The sequence below is a fragment of the Hylobates moloch genome, unplaced genomic scaffold, assembly GCF_009828535.3.
Source record: "Hylobates moloch isolate HMO894 unplaced genomic scaffold, HMol_V3 SCAFFOLD_6, whole genome shotgun sequence".
NCBI classification, from domain to species: Eukaryota; Metazoa; Chordata; class Mammalia; order Primates; family Hylobatidae; genus Hylobates; species Hylobates moloch.
In genome coordinates this window covers 90209863-90235832 of record NW_026652281.1, presented here as the reverse complement: position 1 = coordinate 90235832, position 25970 = coordinate 90209863, and positions in this window count along the sequence as shown.

Here is a 25970-nt window from a genome sequence, read left to right as displayed (position 1 = left end):
GAGCCACCCAGCTCCTAGCAACTCCCTCCATTCTAGATTGGCTCTACCCAGCTCCTTTTCCTCCCTGTGTGTGGATCAAATGAGAGCCACGTTGTTCCTGCTCCCTGCTGTGCTGATTAGTGAGGAGTCATCGCCTCACCCACGCTGAGCTAATGACGCTCTCTCTACCCTAGTTTACAGGTAGGCAACAGCCTTTAGCCAGGTCAGTTGGGTCCTCTCCTGGGGATTTTCCAATTGAAACTAGAGGGAAAAACTGTTTTCTTTTCCAGTCACAAAGCTGTGAGGATGTGAGGCCAGGAACAGCCATTAGCAGAGGTTCTAGTTCACAGCAACAGCGACGGGATGAACAATGCAGAGACAAGAGTTAGTGACTGAGACGGAGAGATAAAGAGAGAATGTTCAGGCCCTGGTTTCACCTCCACTCCCTCCCTGCCTACATCCTAAGCCACTAAATTCCCTCTTTTGCCTTCGCTAGCTCAAGCTGTTTTTTTATTTCATTAAAAATACCCTAATGAATATATTTTTATTTAACTAGGTACTTAATTGTTATAAAATAAATACATAAATTCAGTTTAAAAATCCACACTCTTTAGGAAATTATAAAATGGGAAGTGACCTTCCTTCTTGCTCCCCAACTGCCACTCCTTCCCCTGCCTCAGCCCCACTCCCTGGTTTCATTCCCTGGAGGTAACCCGCAACCACTTGTTAAACTTATTATCCTTCCAACTGTCATTTGACAGACTTCTGGCAAGCATTTTGAAAAGCAGCAGAAAATCCTTTGTAATTTTGATTTATCTGATTGTAATATATATTACTCTTGTAGATTTCCAAACAATGGGTTATTCAACCATTTATTTCAGTCAGCTTTGTCTGCATTAGTAAATGTTTTGACATTAGCCATTTATTTCACAGATAAATGATTCATTTGGGTATTTCTCAACAACATAAAATAATACCCTGGGTGAGGGCATGGCTGACTTTTTGGCAGGGACTGAGTTATTCATTTTTACATTATTCATACTGCTCAGTGTGCTTTGCACAGAGTAGGCGCACAGTATGTTTTGGAATGGATGAAGAATTTGGTGAAAGGGAGCTTGAGACAGAAGGGGGAAGAATGAATCTTTATTGAGTGCTTTCACAACACCGTGGACTTGGCATGCTTTGTCTCTTTCTGTCTTTGCTGCAGCTCCCGGCGGCTCTCATTCTTGTCCCTTCTCCAGCTCGTTCTGGGGTTTTCCATTTCACTATGTGGCTTCCATGTCTCCCCAATGAATTCGTTTTCCTTGGGTTTGCCGGACTTGGTTTCTGTTGCTTGCAATTCAAGAACTCTAACTAACAGAGAAATCAGAGCATTAAAAGTAGGGCAAATGGACTACACAGAAAAAAAAAAAAATAGACGCAACCCTACTTACAATGTGGAAAATGAAGGCAAAAACCCACTAAGTACTTTGCTTTAGGGCACATGGTTAAGGAGTGGCCAAACAGGTATTAACTCAGGTCTATCAAGGTACAAAAGTCTGGGCCTCTCCACCACCCTGCAACCAGGTGCCAAGACTCTGGCCCAGGAACAAATTATTTCTAGAGGCCAAAGAAAGCATGACCCAACTTGCATGGTTCTCACTAAGAACTCAGGCTGCATGTGGTTGGCAGAAGATGGCCTCTTCCAGAAGTCTGTAGGTTTTAACCTTGGAGAATTTTCTAGATCCTTGCTGATGCCAAAGCATGATTTAGACACTTAGAAAAAACAAATATTTGCATGAGACAACCCATGAAGCAGAACCTCAAGCACTATTCTCTTATTTGTCTTTGTTATTTTTAAATATTTCACATGAGTCTAATTTCTCTTCTGTTGCCCTCAGCACATAGAAGAAAAAATTCCTTACCATACATGATGAATACTGATAATTTATTTGTTTTAGGTAAGATTTTTTATTTTACATAATATTGTAACATGGTCAAAAACAAGGGCTTAGCCTGGGCAACACAGTGAGACCTCATCTCTACACAAAATTTGTTAAAAATTAGCTGGGCATGATAGCTCACATCTGTGGTCCCAGTTACTTGAGAAGCTGAGGTGGGAGGATTGCTTGAGCCCAGGAGTTCGAGGCTGCAGTAAGCTGTGATTGCACCACTGACTGCACTCCAGCCTGGGTGACAGAGTGAGACCCAGTCTCTAAGTAATAAATAAATAAAATAATAATACTAGTATTAGTAAAAGCAGGGACTTTAGAGCCAGATTTCCGAGATTTGAACTCCAGCTCTGTCACTTGCCATGTGACCTTGTTGTATGTGATAACTTCTTTACCATCTCTGCCCCTGTTTCCTTGTCTGTAAAATGAGTAAAATAAAACGTGCCTCCTGGGATAGTTGCAAGGATTAAAAAGTTACCATATGTAAAACACTTAAAATAGGGTCTGGTACATAATGGGTGCTGAACATATTTGCTATTATTCCTGCGTTTACTATTTTAATTGTTTTGAAAGTACTCTTTGGGAACCCTGAGCAGATGAAATGAGTTTTGAATTCTGCAGGTACATGTGTGTGAATTTTGCAGTTCGGAGCAGTGGCTCAGAGACTGTGATTAAGGCATAGGTCTTAAAGTAACAAATGGCTGGTAGCAATAGGAGTATAAATAGAACCCCACTTCGTGGATATTCTAATTATTCTTTCCTCTTTGACACGATTCCATGTTTAGCTGCATAGCATTAAGCAATACTTACGCAGTTCGGGAAAGGGCAATTTAGAAAGATCAGACCCAATGATCTTAAAGCCCTGATGTATGGTTCAGTGAAAGTATAAGTAGGTCAAATACCTCTAACATTGACTTAGCTGAAATTATGCAAGCTATTATATTGGATATTACTATTTGAACATTTTGTATAAACTGCAGTAATACACACTCATCTTTATGGGATGACTCAAGACTTAAAACTAATTCTGGCGAATTAAGAATTGTATTTTCCAGGAATTAGCTACCACGATTTGACTGCAGCTGTAAAAATTTTATTAGGCAATACAGCTGACCTCAAATTGGAAATTTGTGTTGGAACCAGTTTAGGAAATAATTATTGCTGTGTTGTTAATTTTATATTTGCCTAATAAAACACAGCAGGAACAACAGGGCTGGGTGAATGTTAAAAAAAAAAAAAAGGCCCTGGACATGCTTTAAACGAGTATTTTCAACCAAGCTGGGACTAGCAACGTGTATCTCTGATGAACACTGTTGCTGCTGACATTGTAGAATTAATATTAGTTCATGGTTATCAGACTGTGAAAGAGGAACGTGTTGATGTTGTTTGTATCATTCTCACCAGCCAGTAAGAAGTATCATTATGTGCATATCTTAAAATGTTTGCTTTGGTAAAGTTTAACTTCCTCGCATACTTAGAGCCTTATGGGAATATGCTCCTCTGCACACATGCATGTTGACACTGCACTCTCTGAGGCCGAACCACTTGTTCCTGTTCGTTCAGTTTGCCTTGTGAAGACTATTAGCAAAGACCAACTTCTCTTGGAAGCAAAAAGCATATGTCTTTGTTGTTGTTAGTGTTGTTGTTAAGAGAGGACTAATTGTTTCATGCAAGTACATGAGTGGATATTATGCTTCCTTATGCTAGAATCATCTTCCAGTCTCTTCTAGAATTATCTAGTATCTTCTATGATCCTTGAGATTCACCTTGAAGATATAATTGGAGGCTACTACAATGGTCTTCTAATGGACATAAATGAGTCCATAGCTACTTGCTACTGGTTGCTGTGGGGCAGTGTTACCCAAAAGTTGAGACACAAATTACCTTCCAGATAGGTATCAAATAACATAGATTCACACCAGGAAAAAGTTATTCCTGTTACAGTCCTCTCTCGATCCTTCTGGTTGTACCAGCTGGGAAGTCTCAGGTTGGTGGTAGGATGTCTCTAACAACTTTTTCACTCCTGTTCATGTCGATTTTTACCACACAGGGCAGAACTCAGGCTCAGAGCCTGAGGAGGCAGGCAATAACAGCTAGCTAGAGTTGACTGATATTGACCTGTTTGCCCTGTTTTTTTTTTTAATGGTTGTAATTCAATTTATGGTAAATGAACATGATGTTCCATTTATAATAGGGATTGAATATCTGTAAATAATTAAATATAAAATAATTTAATTGACGGAAAAAATATTTGGTAAATAATAATATAAGTCATCATTGGATAAAGCAAAACAGCATGCCTGAAGAAGCTGAACTGGAAAGAGGTTAAAGTGATGACAAGTTATGCAGATGTGGGTGGGGTTAGGAGAACCAGCAGGAATGGCAGCACCCAGGGACTAGCAACAGTGAGAAGCCATTAGCCTCCTTGGGCCGAGTAGTGAGGGAAGGGATGGTTTTCCCAGAACCAAATGGGAACTAGGACTTTGGAGGCAGGAGATAGCTGCTCTACTGGGAAGCCGGGAGGGAGAGGGAAATAATACCCTGACTTCTCTTTCCATCCACATTCCAACATCCTGCTGGTGCCTTCTATCAACAACCCAGCCAGAAGCCAGAGTTAAGGGAGAGCTGGATGATGCAGTCCTCAGAGGTCAGAGAAGAGTTGGGAGTGCATGGGGAGTCGGGGCCGGTACATGGAAAATAACAGAACATTGGGGCTGAAGTCACAGAAATTTGAGAGATCCTGCCAAAGTATATAGAGAAAGGTGAAATGGAGATTTAGGAAAAGGGATTGACTTTTGAGAGCCTATCCTACTTGTGCCATGAGTCAAATATCCTCTCCCTGCTCTGTTTCACGATTTATTTCATTAGTGAACAGATAAGGTGAAGGAAATTCACTTTTGAAATTCCTACATTGCAATAATACAAAGCCAAGTGATTAGTTATTAGCAGATGAAGGTATAAATTAAAGTCCCTCCTGCAGGCAACACTGATCCCCTATGTACTCTGTAGAGTAGAGCACAACAGTTGAGAGTAACAGCTTAGTGGCCCAGCGAGGTGGGATTCAAGTCTCAGCTCCATCATATACCAACTGACTGGTATTGGACAAGTCATTTATCCTTCTGTGCTTCATTTTACTCATCTACAAAGTGGGGACATTATAGTTCCTACTTCTCAGGGATCCTAGCTCTTTGAACGATACCTGACACACAGTGGGTGTTCAATAAGTGTTTTACGGTAAAATGTTATGGTAGTTCTGTTTTTTTTAATTTTTATCTTTTTTTTTATTTTGAGAGATGGGGGTCTCACCACGTTCTCCAGATTGGCCTTGAACTCCTGGGCTCAAGTGATTTTCCTGCCTCAGCCTCCCAAGTAGCTGGGACTATACGCATGCACCACCATACCCAGCCTGTTTTGTTTTATTTTGTTTTGCAGAGATGATGACCATTCTGTCTCTGAGGCATAAGTAGTAGTAAGTACTAATGCTTAGACATAAAAAAGCTGAGCAAGGAAAAAAATCTTTTCTCTCCAGTTTTTCTTAACTTCCATAAAACTTCAATAGATCAGCAGGCACCATACTTCAGTAATCAAGATCCTGGTTAATTAAGTAAATCAAAACACCTTTTTTGGTCTGATAGCTGCTGAAATATTTCCTAGGACAGATCAGTCCACTTAGTCACACCTAGTGTGACCATAGTTGAAACTTCTCATGGAGGCTGAAAAACTGAGTGATCTAAGATATATCATTTGTAAACTGTGGCCTTTATCCTTCTAATGTGTGGATGAAGAACAGGTATGAGGAAGAACATCCAAGGCATTAATTTGGGGGTTTTTTTTCTTAACCCACAATATGTTATTTTATTACCACTTACTTCTCTCTGATAAGATGAAAATATCCTGGAAGATTAAGGTTTTTCTAGCCCAAAGATACTTTAAGTGGTAAAAATCCTTTATTTAATGGGAGAGTGGGGAAGGTAGATGTGCCCTGAACAAGACAGGGCTCCTGGCCTAGAGGAGATTATAATTTTAACGAGGGGCATGGGACAGGATCCAGGTCAGATCGTTCTGACTGTTTTAAGACTGGTGGCATACAGTGCCAAGGGGGTCCTGGAAAGGCAATTCTCCTCTCTGCTGGAGACAGGAGGCGATTAAGCAAACCAGAGATGACCTTGAGAAGGAGCTTGTTCCTACACTGGGTTCTGAGGGAGACGTAGGATTTTGAGAATTGGAGATGGATGAGTAGAGACATTTATGATAGAAATAATTCTGCAAGCAAAGGCTTGAAGAAATTACTGCATAAGATTCAAGAACAGCAGACATCTAGATTGGCAACCATGTGTTTTGCACATCGTAAGTAGGCTCTTTTTGAAATTTTTAACTTTTGATTTTTGTGAGTACATAGTAGATGTATATATTTATGGAGTATATAGGTTATTTTGATACAGGCATATAATGCATAATAATCACATCAGGGTAAATGGGGTATCCATCACCCCAAGCATTTATACTTTGTGTTACAAACAATCCAATTATACTCCTTGAGTTATTTTAAATGTACAATTAAATTATTATTGAGTATAGTCACTCTGTTTTGCTACCAAATATTAGATCTTTCATTGTTTCTATTTTTTTTTTTTTTGTACCTGCAAGTAGGCTCTTGAGATCTTTGTTTTATTGAATGGAATAGAATATGGGGCTCAGTAGTGAGAAATAGGTGAGAAGGAATTTTGAATGCAAGGTCAAACAACGTATCTGCAAGATTATCTGTTGATTTTTAGGCTTTCCATCTTGCAACAAAAAAGGTGTCCTGTTTTCTTAGACTAAGGAGATGGAAAGTTATGGTCTTTCCATTTGCTTTGCAGAGCTCAAAGTCAGACATATAAGATGTTGATTACTTCACAGTGGTGAAGACCACAGCAGAGAGACTGTGGGAACAGGAGAAGAGCACCCAACTTGTGGAGGGTTGCAAAGTCTTCTGGGGAGGAGAGGGGGTCTCTGCGTAAGACATAAGGGAAAGGCAATTGTTGATTCAGCAAAGGAAAGCAGAAGAAAGGTGCTCCAGGCAGACAGAGTGTAAAAGATGTGTAAAGATCCAGAGGTGAGAGGAGGTGGCGATTGAGAAGCAGCCAGTGTGCTTCCTCAAAGGATATGCTGGTCATGGCAATTTTGCTTGCAAGGCACAGAAACAGAAACCCACTCAAGCTAGTGCAAATAAAAAGAGGGTATTATTGCAAGGATGCTAAGCTCTAGAATCCAAAAACAATAGAGCCAGGTATGGTCAGGAGCTAAAGAGTCAATACTCTTCATATTTCCTTCAAGGTCTATCCCCATTTATTATATCTGCATTTTCTTGTTCTGATTATGTCTGTCTCCTCTTGATTTCCATCTGATTCGACATGGCCACCAGTCTACAATACAGCACAGCCCGTCTATACAACCCTAACTAACTCAGCCTCTCAGCTCATATTCCCAGGAGAGGACTCTGATTGACCCTCTCACCTTGATTTAGGCAGAGCTCTTGGTACCAGACTTGTCCTCAGCTATCTAGAGAATTGTTACTTTTGGGTCAGGACCTCTGGGCCAGTCAGCCTTGGCTGTGAAGGGAAAGGAGCAGAGTCACATGGCCCGTGGCCACTCATTCAGAGCTGTGGGTCTAAATACTCAAATCTCCCAAATTTCCAGGTGCCACTGAAGTGAAAGCTGTGGAGTAATTGGGGATAAGTTAGTTGGTAGCTTGAATGAAAAACCACTAATAAGATGGTGCCCTAGAAATGCCCCATTGATTAAATGGTCTCTCCCACCATCCAGTCTTAGTGTATTGTATTAATTCATTCTCACACTTCTATAAAGAACTACTTGAGACTGGGTAATTTATGAAGAAAAAAGGTTTAATTGGCTCACAGTTCCACAGGCTGTACAGGAAGCATGGTTGGGGAAGCCTCAGGAAACTTACAATCATGCCAGAAGGGTGAAGGGGAAGCAAGCGCCTTCTTTACGTGGTGGAGCAGGAGGAAGAAACAGAGAAAGGTAGGTGCTACACACTTTCAGACAACCAGATCTCGTGAGAACTCTATCACAAGACAACACCCCCATGGTGCTAAAACATTAGAAACCACCCCCATGATCCAATCGCCTTGCACTAGCCTCCACCTCCAGCACTCGTGATCACAATTTAACATGAGATTTGGGTGGGGACACAGAGCCAAACCATAACATGTAATGCCCTAAGAGCCACCTGCTTGATTGGCATTCTTAGCAAGATCTATATTTTTAATTTCATTTGGAACAGCAAAGAAACAAATAACTTAGGCATTTTCCTGTTGCATCTATAAGGAGAACTAAAGTGGTAGGAATCCCTCCATCAGGTTTTCAGTTTTATCTTAAGTGCTCAGGAGAGAAAATGGTGGCAAATAACAATTTGTGGTTGAGAGAAAGTATAAAGTGCAACCCTCCAGCCAGAATGTTAATTCTTAAAATTTTGTGTTTATCTTGATGGTTTTGCTTCCTTCATTTTATTAAAAGTTCAAGAAATTTTCTGATAAAAAATGTACTTGTATGCTAGGTAAAAATCCTCCTCCTGCAAAAAACAAACAAACAAACAAACAAACAAACAAAAAAACACAGCACATTAAAATTTATTTCCCAGGAGAGAAAATAAATTTTCATGAAATAAAAGAAAGAACTAATAAACACTCATTTTCTGAATAAACATTTTTTTTTTCTGCAAAGAATGTGCTTTCAGGCAAATACATTTGTGTGCCTCTTGAGGTATGTGATGTCTGCTGCTGCAAGACAATAGTAATTAAAAAATTAAACAATTAAAAAAGGAAAAAGTTTGTCATCAATTTTAATTTTATGTTATGTGAATTAATATTTCTTTTTATAATGCAATATTCTGCAATTTATCATGCAGGCGCAGTCTTTGCTTCTGCATTGTAGATAATTAGTTTACATTATTCTACAGAAATGAATTGTCGCTGGTGATCTGAAGTGCCTGCTAACAAATCACTTCTGTTGGGGATTCACTGAGATTCTACTCAGGCCTTAACTATAGCAATATATGGCATTGTCTTTACATGATAAATATCAGGCTAATTTTTTAAAAAAAGATTCGTAGTCTAAAAAGCCTAGAAACCTATCCTTGGAACAGATCAACATGCTCTTCTTCTGCTTCACAAAAAGGATTTATGTTCTCAAGTATAATTTTCAATACCAATTTTTCTTTCTTCCTCCCCCGCCCCCACCCATCCATCCAGGCCACTAAACAAACCAGGAAGGACAGTGAAGAGAAGCTTGGGATTTCTCCAGGCTGTTAATGAGACAAAGTTACTCACGAGTCGTTGTGCACCTTCTCCTCTGAAAGTTGATCTAACTATAAAATACTCATGGAAAAGAAAATTGAGCTCAAGATCTAATTCAAAATTTCAGTATTTGTCATCATGAGTGTGAGAGCCATTTTATGGATCAATTTCATCATAGGAAAAAAATTGGATTGTCTGATCATGTCTTGTGAGGGCAGTATCACAGAGCTGATCTGTCTCCCTGAACTCTTAAAGAGAAAGAAATAGTACAGTCTGAGCACCCCAGGAACTTAGTGGAAACTGAGATGCTATCTTCAAAAGTATCTTCCCTAGGATTCTTAGAAAGAAGTTGATATTTCTGACAGTTTGATTCAGGGTCATTCAGAGATTCTTAAGAGCATGATAATACTCCAGAAAACTCCAGAAATATATTAGCACAGCCTGCCAAGAGTTGTAAACCTAAGATGCAGCTAGATTTGACCAGGGCAACAAACATTTATTGAGTGCCTATTATGAGCTCTAAAATTGCTGGTTCTTGGGTGAAACTATTAAGAAATACATGTCTATTGTTTTCATTTGAGGGACTTTCAGTCTAGAGAAAAAAAGTGAGCAAATTAAATATAAGGGTATAACTATTGATTGTTGGTTAGTTTAGCATTTCCCAAAGTTCCAGTGGCACTCAATTGATTTTTAGGTGACACATGGGCACAACACTAATTCATGAGTTAATGACGAAATGAACTCTTTTGATCCTTCTTATTATCATAATGACAAGAGAAAGTCTAAGTTTGGTGCTCATATGCCTTTAATACTTTGCTAATTCTTGCCAGCTTTCCTTTTAACAAGAAAAGAGCAAGTTTTAGGGAAGCATGTTAGCTAATTCTATGAATAATACTATTTTTGTGTGTCTATTTATATTCTATTTATGCCAGGTTTCCTATTTATAATCATAATGTAAAGTTTTCTTATAAAATAAACTGTTTAAGTAGTGAGTCTCTTTGAAGAAACATATTAAGTAATCAATAGCATAAATGGTAAGTGGTTATAGCAAAAGAACAAAAAAAGTGAGGTGATGTATGTGTGATTGAAGTTTTGGAAATTCAGGATTACTGAAATCAGGCATTGTGGATACTGGAATCAAGTCATTGTAGATGACCACCAGGAAAAGATTGGGGAAAGTGCATGGAAGGATGGGACAATGGGAAAAGGAGTTGAGGAGTGCAGCCTGGGAGAGAAAGGAGGAGCCCTGGACATCATGGCCCCCTTTGTTTATGTGGCTTGTGGCAGTGAGGGCAGAATTCTTGGGTAGTAAGTCTGAAAGTGTGTGAATGTCCCAGCTGAGCCACTTGGATGCCCCACCTCATATACACATACTCAGACACCTGCCCTGTCTCCACAGGTAGAAACAAGGCCTAAGATATTTATATCATCTTTTTAGCTAGAGCTCAGAGACAAGGACACACCCCTTTCCCAAGCTCTAACAGAAGACTGGCGATGCCTCATGGGCGATTACTGTGGCCGGGAGCTAGAGTATCCAGTTGTCCAACCTGACTTGCATGTCCAGCACCATAGCCTGGGAGTTAGGGCCGTGTGATTGGCAGCCTCAGTAGGTGAGTGCGAGTGTTCCTGAAATAAAAGATGCTTGGCAGAAAATAACAGATATCCAGCACAAATGAGCAAGTTTCAAGAAACAGGAACAGAGAGAAGGGCCAACAAATATTTTTAGCTATTACTCTTGGCTTACATCATAGACTGGTGCCCAGTCCCCACCTTCCTCTAGATGCCCAGAGCCTCATTCTCCCCTGGGCTTTGGGAGGCTTCCCACTAGGCTGGCTCTAATGGGATTTCAAGCTTAATGGAACAGCTGAGAAGCATTTTATTGGTAGCTGTGTTTTGGTACGATGTGGGGCTTCATGGAGAAATAAGAAATTATCCTGTCATGTATTAGTTGATTTCAGCTCCCAAATTATGGGACACATTTTTCTGTATCTGAAATGGAGGCTTGCTTTCCAAGAAGAGTGAATCTAATTAAACAAATAAGATTTTTGGCTTCGCTGAACACCTTGATAGATTTGGGACTGTCAATGGTAGACTTCTGAGATCTGAGAATGAGAGTGGGAGTTGGGGAGAAATTCCCTGAGAGAACATGGCAGTAGGGAGAAGAGGACAGAGGAATTGCTGGATGTAGCTATGCGGAGTTACTCGGCCACTGAAAAATCCCTTATGGCTGGGTGAAGAAGCCATGAGTAGGGGTGGCGATTGAAAAGCCATCTGCACAGCTATAATCCAAATCTCTAGCCATTTCTCCTCTTCTATCATTCCAAACCTTCAGCAAAGTCTACTAGGTACAGACAGGGTGAGTGTGTGTGTGTATGCATGTGTGTGCTGGGAGTAGGGTGGGACTGAGAATCATGGTGGGGCTGGTTCCACTTCTGAGTCTGGAAACCATGGGGCATGGGGACCACACGTGCCAGGTGGTGAGATGATGCTCTGGCAACAGGTGCTCAGTGCCAGAAGTCATCATGAGGAGTCAGCCCCTGGAAGGACAGTGTTCTTGGTAAAGTGTGTGGTAAAATGTGTGAGAGATAGAACAATGTGATCTAGTTCTTAAAGTGTGCAAGATCTGAGCCAACATCTGTTTGAATTTCCAGAAAGAAATAGAAATAATCAAAAAGGTCAAGTTGCAAGCTGTCCTCAGACAAGGAATGGGAGTATCAGACAAAGTCTGAACCTCACCTGGTATTCAGATGCCAAGAAACCAAGAGATGGCAGAGTTCTGGACCTGGAAATTACAGACCCCAGTTGCATGCTGGATACCAAACTAATTGTCAGCTTTTGGTAAAGACTGTCAGATCTCTCGGATCCAGTGTGCGTGTGTGCGTGCACATGTGTGTGTTATCCTAGCATTGCTTGTTGATGTCACAGATCTCCTCCTGGTTAATGTATAAGGCTGTGGAGCAAAAACTGGGTGTCTAAAAGCAGCTGTTTGAATCCCTAGAACAGGGACAGTAGCCATTGGTGACCCAGAGCCTCATTCCTTTGATTTTATATGTATAAGGTCCCCCCAAAACAGTGGCCCTGGGAATCTCCCTCCTATCTCCAGCTCTGCCTTTTGGAATTTCTCCACCACTTGCAATAATCCCCTCCCTACCCCAGGCCCCAAGTCTCACCATCTCACCAACCCAATAGGGTCTGCAGAGGCCTGGCAGAGGTAGTGGAGCAAGGACAGACCCCACCTCCAACCCCGTGGACAATCCTCCAAGCCCACGGCTGTTCCCACTCATCCATCTCCATCCCTGCCCACTGCCCAACCTCTCCCTCAGGCAAAGTGCTTGGAATTGAAGACTCACTGGTTGGCGTCTCTACAATGCAGATTGGTCTGGTTTTAGTGTTTTAGAGATGGGCACCCAAGTCCCATCTTTAATATCTCAGTGGACCTTCGGGAAGACAGGAGAAAACCTATTTTTGCTTTTGTTGCTTTTGTCTTACAAGTTCTCTCTGTTTGCTAGAAGTAAAACCTCTTAGGAAACCATGTGGATGTGGGCTCACTCCAAGGAGACGACGGTAGGAGAGAAGCCGTCTTCCTAGATGTTCCCCCAGGCTCCCTAACTCACCTCCCTCAGGGCCTGCTCACATATCACCTCCTCAGGGCCCATCTGTGGGCCTCCTTCCTAAAACACTCCCTTTCTCACTTCCCTGGTTTAGTCTTCTTAATCCTCATCACCATTAAAAACTCCACATATTTAACGTATTGATCTCACTTGATTGGCCTGCTGCTCATTAGAATATCTGCTCCATGAGAGTGGAGATATTTGTCTGTTTTGTTTACTTCCGTATTCCTAGCATCTTGGACAGTACCTGGCTCCCTCTAGGTGATCAATAGCTATTTATTATTGAAAGACTTGTCCCCTCATGGGCTGAGGGAACAAAACCCCAATTGGAAAATACAGGTACTAACCCTAAGATTGGAAGGAGACAGGCACCCCAGATGACCAGAGATTCAAGCCTGGACAAAGGATCTTAGTTAGGGCTTGGTTCCCTTAGCTCATCACCACATCACCCCCTGGAGCTTCATCCCTGTTGTTAACTCTTCCATCACAAACTCTGCCTTTTGGAAGGCCCATTTCCCACCATCAGTGCTGCAAAAGTGGGTGGTTCTAGAGGAGCCCCACTTCTTTCTGGGGGCAAGTGTCTGAGCTCAGGTTGTACATATTAGAGTGTTATGGGTTAAATGAGCATTTGGGGATTGCCTGGGGGCACTCACCGCTGGATTTTCTGTGGGAAACGGATCCGGCTTCCCTCAGCTCCCCTGCTGCAGTCCATTTGTGGGGTGGGATGTGAGAGCTAACAGTCACCAGGATGCACCCCTTGGAAAGTGTTTCTCCCCAACTCCAGCTGTTCAAAGGCTAATCTTTTTGCCTCACATGGGTTAAGAGTGCAAAGTTGAATCCAAAAAGGGCTCAATTCAATCTTATTTCCTCCTCCCTTTGATCTCTTCATTTCCTATTTCACTTCCTCTGACAATTTCCTCCTTCCATTCCCAGAACAAACAACTCTCACTGTGGCACTTGGCCATTTTCAATCATTTTCCCAGACACTGACCTTCTCATCTGGCCACTGTTCACCATGGCCTTGCGGACGTTCCGATAAATATCAGTCATGGGCTGTAAAAAGGGAGGGTTGGGGACACCTCACTTTGTGCCCTGTGGATCCTCGTGTCTGGAAACTTGGATGTAGCTGGGGATATCAGCCTGTGAAATCCTGGGGTCCCCCTGAAGGAAGGCAGCACAATGAGAAACTGTGAAGCAGGGTGTTTCATAGTGAACAAAGGTGGATTCCCACCCATGATCTCTCAGAGCTGCTGAAATCCTGCATTCAGTCATTTGTGTTTTTCTTTCCTTATTGAGCTCATAGGTGAGATTCAAATATTCCATTCTAAAAAACAAAACAAAAATCCAGAAAGAAAACATTCTAGAAACTTCTGTGTTCTGTTTTGACACCTAAGTCTCAGTGTGAAATGGTCCCGGAACTAATCATATTAGGAAAACTGGCAAGATTAAAAGAGCCATAAACACACGCTAGGTGTTTCAACATCCATTAAAATGTATACAGCAGCCTCCCAGAATATTTAATAGGCTTATATAATGACTGAATGTGAATTCATCCATCTCAGTCAAGTCGGGTTATTGAGATACACATGCTAAGTGATTTGTCCTGTGTTTACCCTGTGCTGGGAAAATAGTATCTGATTTTGAAAAAAAAAAAAAATGCAAAGCCATTCTTTGTTGGAAGAAATGGGAGTCAGGACCCCACCCCACCCCCAGTTTCCATGCCGGCTTTATGACAAGCAAACTGCTTAGTCCCTGTGGGACTCAGTTATACATCTGAGAAATTAGGAGGGTTGTCCAAATGATCTCTAATATTTCTTCCAGCCCTGACCTCTAAATGTGGTAGGTGGTGTAAGGTAGTGGTTGAGACTGTAGACTGACATTAGACTACTTAAGGCTCAAACCTTGCCTCTGCCACTAAGTAGCTATGTAACAACTGAGCCTCAGTTGCTATGTCTGTAAAATGGGGATAATAACAGAAGGCTACAGTGAGGTAACCCATTTGAATCCTGGTATCTAGGGAATGCCAAATCAATGTTGGTTAACTTTAGAACTTAATGTAAAATATCCTGGCCATTTTAGGATATGGATTTCATTCCTGAAATTACAAATATCACTTAGATACACTGTTTATCTTAATCCTCACCACAGCCTTGCAAGGCAGATGGAGGTAGCCTCGATTTGCAGATGAGAAACTGAGACCCAGAGAAGTTACCTAACTTGGCCAAATGACAGAACAAATTGGACTGACTAGGTTCTGGGCTCCTGTCTCCCTCAATCCACTTACCTACCACCTCTGCTTAATTCCAGCATGTTCAGCATCCCTTAGGGATTCTAAATACAGCTGCGAGTATTCAGTCTCTAACCTTGGCTTTCTCCACTTTGGGAAGATATCAAGAGATGGACAATTTTCTGATTCTGCTGATTTCTCTGAAGTTTAGGGCTAGGAAATTGAAGTTGTGTCCTAATTGAAGCTTAGTCAGCCAAGAGCCGCTTTTGTTCATTATTATTATTATTATTATTAGTAGTAGTAGTAGTAGTAGTAGTAGTAGTTTAAATTTGCTGAGACTTCAACTCAACAGCATCACATCTTTAGAATTAATGTGTACCCCAGCCAAGCTGAGCCAAGTGGAAAATCAGTATTGTGCCTCTGTCTAAATCAGGGTTTACCAACCACGTCATTACTGACATTTTGGGCAGGACAGTTTTTTTGTTGTGGGGGCTGTCTTAAACATCTTCCCATCCTATTGAATGTTTAGCAGTATCCATGGCCTCTACCTACCAAATGCCAGTAGCAACCACCACTCACCACCCCTACCCTCAGTTGCGACAATCAAAAATGTCTCCAGACATTGCCAAATGTCCCCTGAGGAGTAAAATCACCCTTGGTAGAGAACCACTGGCCAGTTGAAGGATGAAAGGCTGAGGTCTGAGGTGAAGTATTCTTTTCATTCTTTTTAATTTATATATTTAGAGACAGGGTCTCACTCTGAGACCCAGGCTGAAGTGCAGTGGTGCAATCATAGCTCACTGCAGCCTTGAACTCCTGGACTCAAGCCACCCTCTGGCCTCAGCCTCCCAAAGTGTTGGCATTATAGGCGTGAGCCACCACGCCTGACCTCTTTTCATTCTTCATTGCCTTCTTCAGTGCATAGCTTTTGGAGTTATTTTGACTCTAGTAAATAATTGTTTTATCTGGCAACATCCTAGCAGGCAGAACATTTGCCATCTTGAGAAGCTTTTGGTCTGAAGGCAAATTTGCCCAGACAAAAATAAATGTTTTTGTCCTCGTGGCTAGCATGAGTGTTTTCTTTGGGATAGCGAAGGCAGCCATTTTCAAAATGGTCTCCCTATCTTTCAATGGGGCCAGTGCCCTCTGCTGGAAGGTTTGTCAGCATTGCCTCAGAGTAGGCTGGGTCAAATGATTTGAAAATTTAGAAAACACCAGAAGTCTGGATTGTTTTAACAATCCAAATAGTAGGAAAATTTTGCGATGGCTTCCTTTGTATTAAGTCATTGTTTTTACATGTATTCTGATCTCTCAGCAGAGCTTATTATTATTATTTGTAGATTAACCCAAACTTCTTTTCCATCTTTCCGTCTATAAACTCATCCAGTCTTTGGTTGATAATTATAATAACCACATCAACAGAACCGTACCTAATGTTTACTGAACACTTAATTAACAATGTACTAATCACTGTACACAACCTATGCACACAACCTCCTTTTCCTTCTCAATAGCTGTATGACACAGAGGCTATTACTATTATTAACACATGAGGAAACTGAGACTTGAAGACGCTAAATGAAGTAATTGATCACACAGCTTGTGAGAGGGAGAAAGCCCTCAAACTCATAGCCCATATTTCTAATCCTATGCTATCCTGTTACATTCATTTATTCATCTTTTCTTTCATTCAATCATGAGGTTTCCTTTCTAAATGTGACACATTATTGGTTTAAGGAAGCACTATATGGATGTCTGGTGTCATTTTGAATTTGCTCCTATTTATTTAAAGAATTTTTTTTTACCTAATTATCATTTTCAGTTTCTGAAACTCCAGAGAGATGGTAAGTTGCTTTTCCCCAAATGTGGACTCTGACTGGAGATGCAGAATTGTCAAAGGACTGGATTCTTAAGCATTCAATTGCTCATGAATCTCTCTAAAAACATTACATATGAATAACATTCATGTGCATCAGAATATACCCAAGACATCGTAATTTATAGCCTTTCTTATTACTTTAAAAGCCTGGGATTCTTGTAGAATATGGTTTAGTGGGTCAAACATTCCCTTTCCTCTCATTTATCAGGCTTTTGATCTCATGTCAGCCCTAAACGTTGGCACGCCTGGCCCACAACCATGTGCTGGGAGATCACACATGCACCAGGCCCCTTCCGTTTTGAAAACTTAGGGGGATGTGGGTGCTACAGTCCTGACTGGGTAAGCAGAGGAGGTATTGAGTTCCCCAGTCCTCACTGCCCCTTTGTCTATTATTATTTTATAGTTTTGTTCTGCATTCCTTCCACTCAACCTCCAGTCCGTAGAAGCCTGTTTCTTTATTAGTTGCATATGTCTGCACCCTTTTACCTCAGCAGGGAAGACAAAATATTCTGGAGGGTTTGGAGGCCTGGGATGGACAGCTAATCCATCCCCAGCTTGAACTAATCGTCGGGCCAATGTGCTATTGTACTGGGCCCTGTTCTGTGCAGCTGAGCTGTGGGGTTTCAATTTGTAGGAGCATAAACAGATACTAAAGTTGGAAGAACGGCTCGGTCATTTGTTAGCAGAGTTCAGATCAAATTATCACAGCGGTCCCCTGCTGACAGGCTGAACAATTACCTCCTTTTTTCTTGATCTTTAAATGTTTTCTGTTTCACTTAAGCCTCAGTAAATAGTTTACTTCTCATGGGCTTCATTTATTGACACAGAGAGGCTTGATTTATTTAATTTTGTTTCTCTGCCGCCTTCCAAGAAAGGAGTCTTCATAATGTTTTGTTGAAATCTCCCCCCCAAAATGATAAGTTTATCACAGTAGGCTGAGGAAGCGGTTTAATGATGTGACTATAAATTATCTGGCTTTTTAATGAGAAGTTTAAATGCCCAAACTCTAAAGCCCATTTTTAAAGCTTTAAACCAGAACCCAGGCTCTGTCTCTTGAAAAGGTTGAAATCTAGAGTCAGAAACTGCTATAAAGAGAGATCCCTGAGATTTGGGGATCTGAATCCATAATTGGATTATTCAAAACCCAGGAATTTGATGATTCTTTTCAGGAAAATGGAGCATATTGTGTACGTTCTGACTGTCCTATCTCGGCGTAGATTCATTGATGTTCTGCGTGAGTTCACCAGAATTAACTTCAACATTTGTTTTCACTCTTTCTCCCCTTCCCCCAGTTTCAACCCTTGACTTTCACTCTCCCATAGTTACATTTGTCTGCTTCTTACAGTCCTACTGGGACGGATTTATCATCATTTGCTAACATATCTGTCTCAAAATCTCAGCTTTGATCAGCTTGTATTTTATAACTTACATCTGTTCTACATTTAACCTTTTGTAATGCTGTTTTTCAAAAATATTACCTGATCTAACAAAAGAATTGTACCAGAGTGAGAGCTCCAGAGTGTAGATTTAAAAAAAAAAAAAAAAAAAGCGCCAAACATACCTGCCTACTTGACCATATTTTTATTACTCTTCCAGAGTTACCCTTTCATTAAACATATAAATCCATCATTTCTCCCACCTCATGATGGGACCTTGGTTGATCCAGGGGCTTTGTGCTCCCCGTCTGCTCTTGTCCCGTCATCTTGACCCTTCCTTCGCCTGGAATTCATGCCACAGTGCGAGGCTGTGTACAGGGTGCTTCTGCGGAGGCCCGTGGCTGGAACTGGAGCCGGCGGACTTCCTGTCCCACTGGCCTGTCCCAGGGGGGACCAGAGGTCTTTTCTAGTGGGTTCTGACTTCCACAAGGTTTGGATTCAATTTCATTTGCTTAATTTATTTTAATAAAGTTGATTTATTTTTACCAATGAATTAGGAAATATTTACAACACCTGAAGAGGTCTAAAAAGTCATATAATAAACACCCATGTAGCCACCACCCACCTTAAGAAATAAAATATTACAAATATAGTAGGAGGCCCCTTCTATGTATGCTTCTCTCTCAAATTCCATCCCCCAACCCCTTCCTCAGAGAGTAAGACTGCCCTGCCATTCCCAGGTATTTCTTCTTAAAGGTAAACTTTAGCTACTTATTATATTTCCCTACACAAGGTTTTCTATACTCTTCTGTGCCTTCCTTTTTTTCTTTTTTTCTTTTTTTCCTTTTTTGTAAAGAGGAGATCTTGCTATGTTGCCCAGGCTGGTCTCAAACTGCTGGCCTCAAGCTATCCTCCCACCTTGGCCTCCCAAAGTGCTGGGATTACAGGTGTGAGCCATCACACCCAGCCCTGCCATTCTTTATCCATGTTGATATGTGTAGTGCTAAGTAGTTATTTTCATTGCCACAGAATATTCCATTTTATGATGAATATTTATATTTTTTTTCAACTTTCTTGCTGTCACAATCAGTGCTTTATGAAAATTCTAGTATGTATCTCCTGGGGCACATACATGAGAGGATTTTTAGTGTGTGTAATAGAGAAAGAGTAGCTGATTCACTTAGACACTTCTCTATTTGATTAGATATTGCCAAACTCTTTTCCAAAAATGGTTGTACAATTTCACACTCTCCCAAATGTTGATGGGAATGTTATGGTATCTCCTAGCAGTTTTAATTTGCATTGATTTGCTTATAAACAAAGTTGAAATGAGATCATACAAAGTAATACTGCTTATCACAGTGGCTGGCACATAGAAAGGATTCCATTCACGTTAGTTATGATTATGACTATTTCATGAAGCAATCTTGTGAGGTAGTTAAAACAGTGATTACTTTTATTTCATAGGCGAGAGATCAGGATCTGGAAACATACTAGCTAACATGTTAGATCTGAAGAAACGTAACCCATGCAGATGACTGGATGTCCAGCAGCCTGTGACTCAGAACTGAGTTGCTGGCGTCATCACTCATGGGAAGACTGTGCAGGCTTAATGGGGCTGCCATCTTGAACAAGCCTTCCCATCTTTCTGGATTACTTTTATACCCACTCTGGGTCTAGACCCAACACAGGAATGTGAAGTCAAAGTTGGGCTCCCTTTTGTGGCTTGGGGAGATGACAGTTGGCCACTGGCTACCCCGACCTCAGTTCATCCCTCTAGTAGGGGAATTACACCCAGGCAGATGAGGTCTCCACAGAACCAACTGTAGACAGATCTTACGTGCTCCCTTCCCTGCCTCCAGCCTGCCCCCGACACCTGAAGGCCATAGATTTCTTTACCAATCTTGAAAGGCAAGAATTGAGTCCTCCTTCCCGCAATCAAGCTGGAAGAAGATATTTTTGGAGGCACATGAGTCCTTCTGATGACAGATGATAATGATATTGATGAAGATGACAATGAGGATGAGGAGAAGGAGGAGAAAGAGTAGGAAGCCTACCACACATTTTGCTTCTGTATGCCAAACACCATGTGGACATTTATGTACATTCTCTGTCCTCTTTAGAGCTCCTGATAACTCTGTTAAGGGGACGGTATTATCTCCATCTTATAGTCCCAGTAGGGTTGGAAAAACCATAAATAAGTGGGTTCAGGGAAAGCCTGGTTGGGGGAAAAAGTAGGACTCAGGATATTCCATTTTTATTTAAGTATTTCTGTGTCCCAAATTCTTGTTTATATTACAAAATGAATTTTCTTCGACAGAATCAACCATGGACTGTGCAAATTAGTCCTATGTGGCTTCAAACACCCAGGGCTCCAGGACACAAACAAGTTACTGATTAACTTAAAGCTCCATTTCTGGAGTCCCCATCCCTTCTAAGGAGATCTTCAAGTGCAGTTCTGGCCACAGGGCCAGTGCCTGGGGAGTCAGGTGATAGCTTCAGCTCCACATCGTGGTGCTTTGGATTAAGGGAAGGAGATACACTGCATCCATTCCAAGGTTGAGATTGGACCATACACTTTTTTCTCTTGATTTCCAGAATGCATGGGAATGGCTAAGGTTACCAAACATACCTCTCTTGATGGCACAGAAATCTCTGTCTCTCTCTCTCTCTTTTTTTTTTTTGGTTGGTTTTTTTTTTATGCCAAATTCTACCCTTTGAAAAATGCAGAAGCCCATTAAAGATTAAGACTACAAACAAGCTTAAAACACATCTTAACTGCATTCACAAAGGTCGCAGGTGTAGGCAGGTCAAAGCGATATCTTGTTCTCCTAAATATTTCAACAGATAAACAAACTTTTGATTGCGTTATCTGCTCGAAAAAATGACTTTGAACTTTCCACCAGCACCGCCTACTTGGGTTTACTCAAACCCGCAGAGGCCCAGCCCGCCGATAAAGAACCTTGAGTGGTCGCCTGATGGCTGGGGCCTTTCATCTCACCTGGGCTGTGTACACGAGCCGTTTGCTTAGCTTGGCTCTGCTATCCTGAGGACCTTTTAAAAATCCTCCCATTTATTAGGATCTAACACCCAATCTGTAAATAAACCAGGAGAAAAGGTAGATTTCAGCAGCAGCCTGGAGTGTGGTTCACTTTCAGGCACGCCAGTTCCTCCCTCTCGCCTCGTTATTTCACTCTCGCTCTCTGCATCTCCTCTTTCTTCCTCTACCCTCTCTCCATTTCTCCTCCCTTCATCTTGCTTTCCTTCCCTGCTTCCCTTCTTTCCTCCTGCCATTTCCAGATAATAAAAAGAAAATCAATTGGCTATATTTTTTATATAGACATCTCAAGTTCATGGATCAAGAAAGAGTACAGCATGGTGCCAGAGAACACAGATTCAGAGCCGGATGCCAGGGTTTGGATTCTGGTGGTGTGGCTCCTAGCTGTGTGACCCTAGGCCATCTAAATAACCTCTCTGTGCCTCAGTTTTCTCATCAGTAAAAAGGGAGATAATAATAGCACCCACCCTACAAATCTGTTGTGAGGATTAAATGAATTATATATGTAAAGGACTTAGAGCAGAGCTTGGTATGTGGTACCCATTAAGTCCTGGCCAGTACTATTATTATTATATGATTATTAATGTGCAGGAAGCTTTGTGGGTCGTTTGGCTGGAATACCAGTGGTCTTTGAAAGAGCTATTCTCCACTGTGTGGCCTTGGACAAATGCCTCCATGACCAGGACAAGGCCCTCTGAAGTCTGGATTTCCTACCATTGTGCCTGGCAGCCCTCATTCCCTTGAGGACAAAGAAGAGAAGACAGTGGGTGCTACTACCTTTCACTCCCAGGTGCCAGGCTGACAGTGCTGCCTGACACAGTGTCTCCTTTGCACTTCAATCCCCTAGCATTCAAAGGATGGCAGAGCCTATCTGGTGGCAATATTTCAACTGTGGAGAGATACTCTGATTAGGCTGGTCAAATCAAACCCAGTGCAGAGGCTTGCAGATGGGAGCTTTTCGTGCTCAGGGACACCTCACTGAAAGGGAATGCAGCCACCTCTTGGCCATGCCATATCCCTGGGGAAAGAGCACCAGAACCCACGCAACTACTCAACCACTTGGCTGTGGCCGGCAGGAAATAGGCCCCTGAGGTCTTCCTCCCTTCCTGTTCTGAGTCCACCATGGGGCATTCAGATTCTCCAGCAGGCCCAGGACAGTTTGGATGGATTTTGTCTTTCCCCTGAGGCCAGTTTTGGGACTCTGCTTCCCCTCACCATCTATTGTGCTAGAGGAAAGCCCCCTGCCTGTTTCTCAGAGAGCCAGTGTCAGCAGAGGTGACTTCCCCAGGATGCCAGGGGACAGAACAGAGAGCACCCTCTCTAGACTCTTTGGAGCCCTTTCTTCTCTAGGAATTGCCTCAAATGGAACTGAAAGCGCTGGCCACCATCTTTCCTTCTCTCAGGCCCCACAGTCACTGTTGCCGGAAATGACATTGAGACACCTAAAGAGGTATCAGGCACATAGTAGGCACTCCATAAATATTTGTTGAATGAATGAGTGAATGAATGAGCAAGAGAGTCAAAGAAAAACATCAAGAGAGAGGAGAAAGGGAAACCAGGGTGAGCTTTGCAATGTTGAATAGCAGATGTAACCTGAGTCTTCAATATAAAACCCAGTTCTGCTGCATTCTGGCTGTGTGACCATCGGCAAGGTATTCTACCACTCTGAGTCTTCATTTCTTTACCTGTGAAAAGGAAACGACAATACTTAACCATGCAGTGTTTGTTGTCAGGATTAAAGATAACGAAAGTAGAAGACATTGCATAGAAGACATGGCTGTGGTTGTCTGCCAGCACATGTGTCACTGCTGTGGTTGTTTCTCTGCTATCGGATATGGAGGAAGTAAAAAAAAAAAAAAAAAAGAAAAAAAAAAGTAGGAATCCTTGAGACCTTTTGCATACAAGGCCCATGGAGAAATACCACTTATAAGAGATTACCTCCCTCCAAGCCCCCAGATTGTCCCCTCACTTATTTTTTTATTTTTTATTTTATTGAGACAGGGTCTCACTCTGTAGTCCAGGCTGGAGTGCAGTGGAGCCATCATGGCTTACTGCAGCCTCAACCTCCTGGGCTTAGGTGATCCTCCTGCCTCAGCCTCCCAAGTAGCTGGGACCACAGGCTTACGCCACCATGCCGGGCTAATTTTTTAAATTATTTGTAGAGACAAGGTCTCGATTTGTTTCCCAGGTTGGTCTCAAACTTCTAGGCTCAAGCTATCTATCTGCCTTGGCCTCCCAAAGTGCTGGGACTACAGGTGTGAGCCACCACACCCAGCCTGTCCCCTAACTTCGTTTGTACCCACATCCGTCAAATGATAAGCAGGACCAGGCAACTAAGTGGGCAGCTATATTAGCTTGAGGGAGGTGACAATTTCGTTTTCTATGTAAGAATGTGTTTGCTTTGAGCAACATAACTGCAGTCTGAAGTTCTATAATTCTTACAACTTGATGAGTTTCTAGTTTGCCTCTCCCATGGAAGGAAGTTGCTAGGTGTCTTTTTTTTTTTTTCTAGACAGAGTTTTTCTCTTGCTGCCTAGGCTGGACTGTGATGGTGAGATCCCGGCTCACTGCAACCTCTGCCTCCGGGTTCAAGTGTTACTCCTGCCTCAGCCTCCCAAGTAGCTGGGATTACAGGCTACCGCCACCATGCCTGGCTAATTTTGTATTTTTAGTAGAGATGGAGTTTTACCATGTTGGTCAGGCTGGTCTCGAACTCCTGACCTCAGGTGATCCATCCACCTTGGCCTCCCAAAGCGCTGGGATTACAGGCATGAACCACCATGCCTGGTGCTAGGTGTCTTAATAGTAAGTTCCTAGTAAGGAGCTGAGAAAGATAGATGTGTGAGGTCTAAAAAGAGAGGGCAGGCAGGCAAGATTGTCCAAATAGATGCACTTTGATTGATGCAGTGTGATGATTCAATTCACCGGTGCCCTTTGTTGAATGCTTATTGTACGCCAGGCACTGCAGTGAGTACTCTGCATTTTTAACCAGCTTATAATGTAGATGCTAAATATTACCTACCTTCTACAGAGGAGGAAACTGAGATGCCAATGAGTTAAGTCCCTTGCTTTGGATTACGCAACTAACTAGGGTAGATCCAGAGTTCAAACACTGGTCTTTAGGACCCAATGGCTTGTTCGAAATACACTGTCTGCTAAGGGCCCACACCTCTCTAGGGACCAGCCACAAATGGTAGGTGATGATGGATATGCCCACATATTTTAAAATATTTCTTTAGGTCTGGACACAGTGGCTCATGCCTGTCATTCCAGCTACATGGGAGGCTGAGGCAGGAGGATCACTTGAGCCCAGGAATTAGGAGGCTGCAGTGAGCCATGATCACACCACTGCACTTTAGTCTGGGTGACAGAGTAAGAACCTGTCTCAGAAAAAAATTAGTTGCCTACATTTAAACGTTATGAGATTTGGCCAGGTGCAGTGACTCACGCCTATAATCCCAGCACTTTGAGAGGCAGAGGCAGGTTGACTAGCCTGGCCAACATGGTGAAATCCTGTCTCTACTAAAAATTAGCTGGGCATGGCGGCGTGTGCCTATGATTCCAGCTACTAGGGTGACTGAGGAAGGAGAATCGCTTGAACCTGGGAGACAGAGCTTGCAGTGAGCCGAGATTGCGCCACTGCCTTCCAGCCTGGCTGACAGAGCAAGACTCCATCTCAATAAGTAAATAAATAATAAATAAAAGTTTGGAGATTTTACATTGAATTCTGGACTTGAGGCTTATCATGGCAAATCAGAAGACCTGGAAATATACCTTATGAATTGCCCACCAGCAATGACTGCCAAGAATGGACTAGAAGCTGCCCCCCTTAGGAAAGATATGCAAGCTCCAACTGGCCCAGACTCCACCATTCCCTATTGCCCATCGTCTGCCAGCTTCATTCATTTTCTTTCCTTCCTGCTCCCTGTGGATGTCTGAGTTCAAGATCCCTGCCGTAGCCTGTATGAGGCCCTACCTTCAGGGGTACATAGAGGAATCAATGGCAATATTAACTTGGCCTTTACAGCATGGCAAGACCCAAATTGGAGGTCGTAGTGAGTAGGGGCAGGGAGGCACTGGACTATGCTATCAGCAACATAGGCTGTTCCAACAAGCAGATGTCTTTCCTTGAGGAGGTGCCATCTTCCCCTCCTCCCTGCACCCCAGCACCTGCCCCAAGACTCAAAAATCTGACAGCAGCTTGTTATCCTACTTCCCTCTGCCAAAAGCCCTCTGTGGCTCCTATTGAACACATTTTATTTATTTCACTTGATCTCCAAAGAGTCCAGACTCATTACAGGCCTTGTTAAATGCTGCCCTCCCACAACTCTATGGAGAGAGCAGCCAACCTGATCAATAGAACCAAACTTTAATTTTTCTTATGCAGCCATGGCTATTCATGTGGGTAAAGGGGAGAAGAAAGGGCAGTGGTGGTTGGAGGGGGAGTCTTAAAACAGCCTAGTGATGATTTCCCATTGCCTTGAGGAGTAAATGATGTTGCTTCAATTTTGGCTTGAGTTAAACTTGATGCAAACATCGCTGTAAATGGGTCAGGCAGTCAAGAAAGCCAACAGTTGGCCACGTTTGTGCTAACTCTTGTCTTTTTGTTTT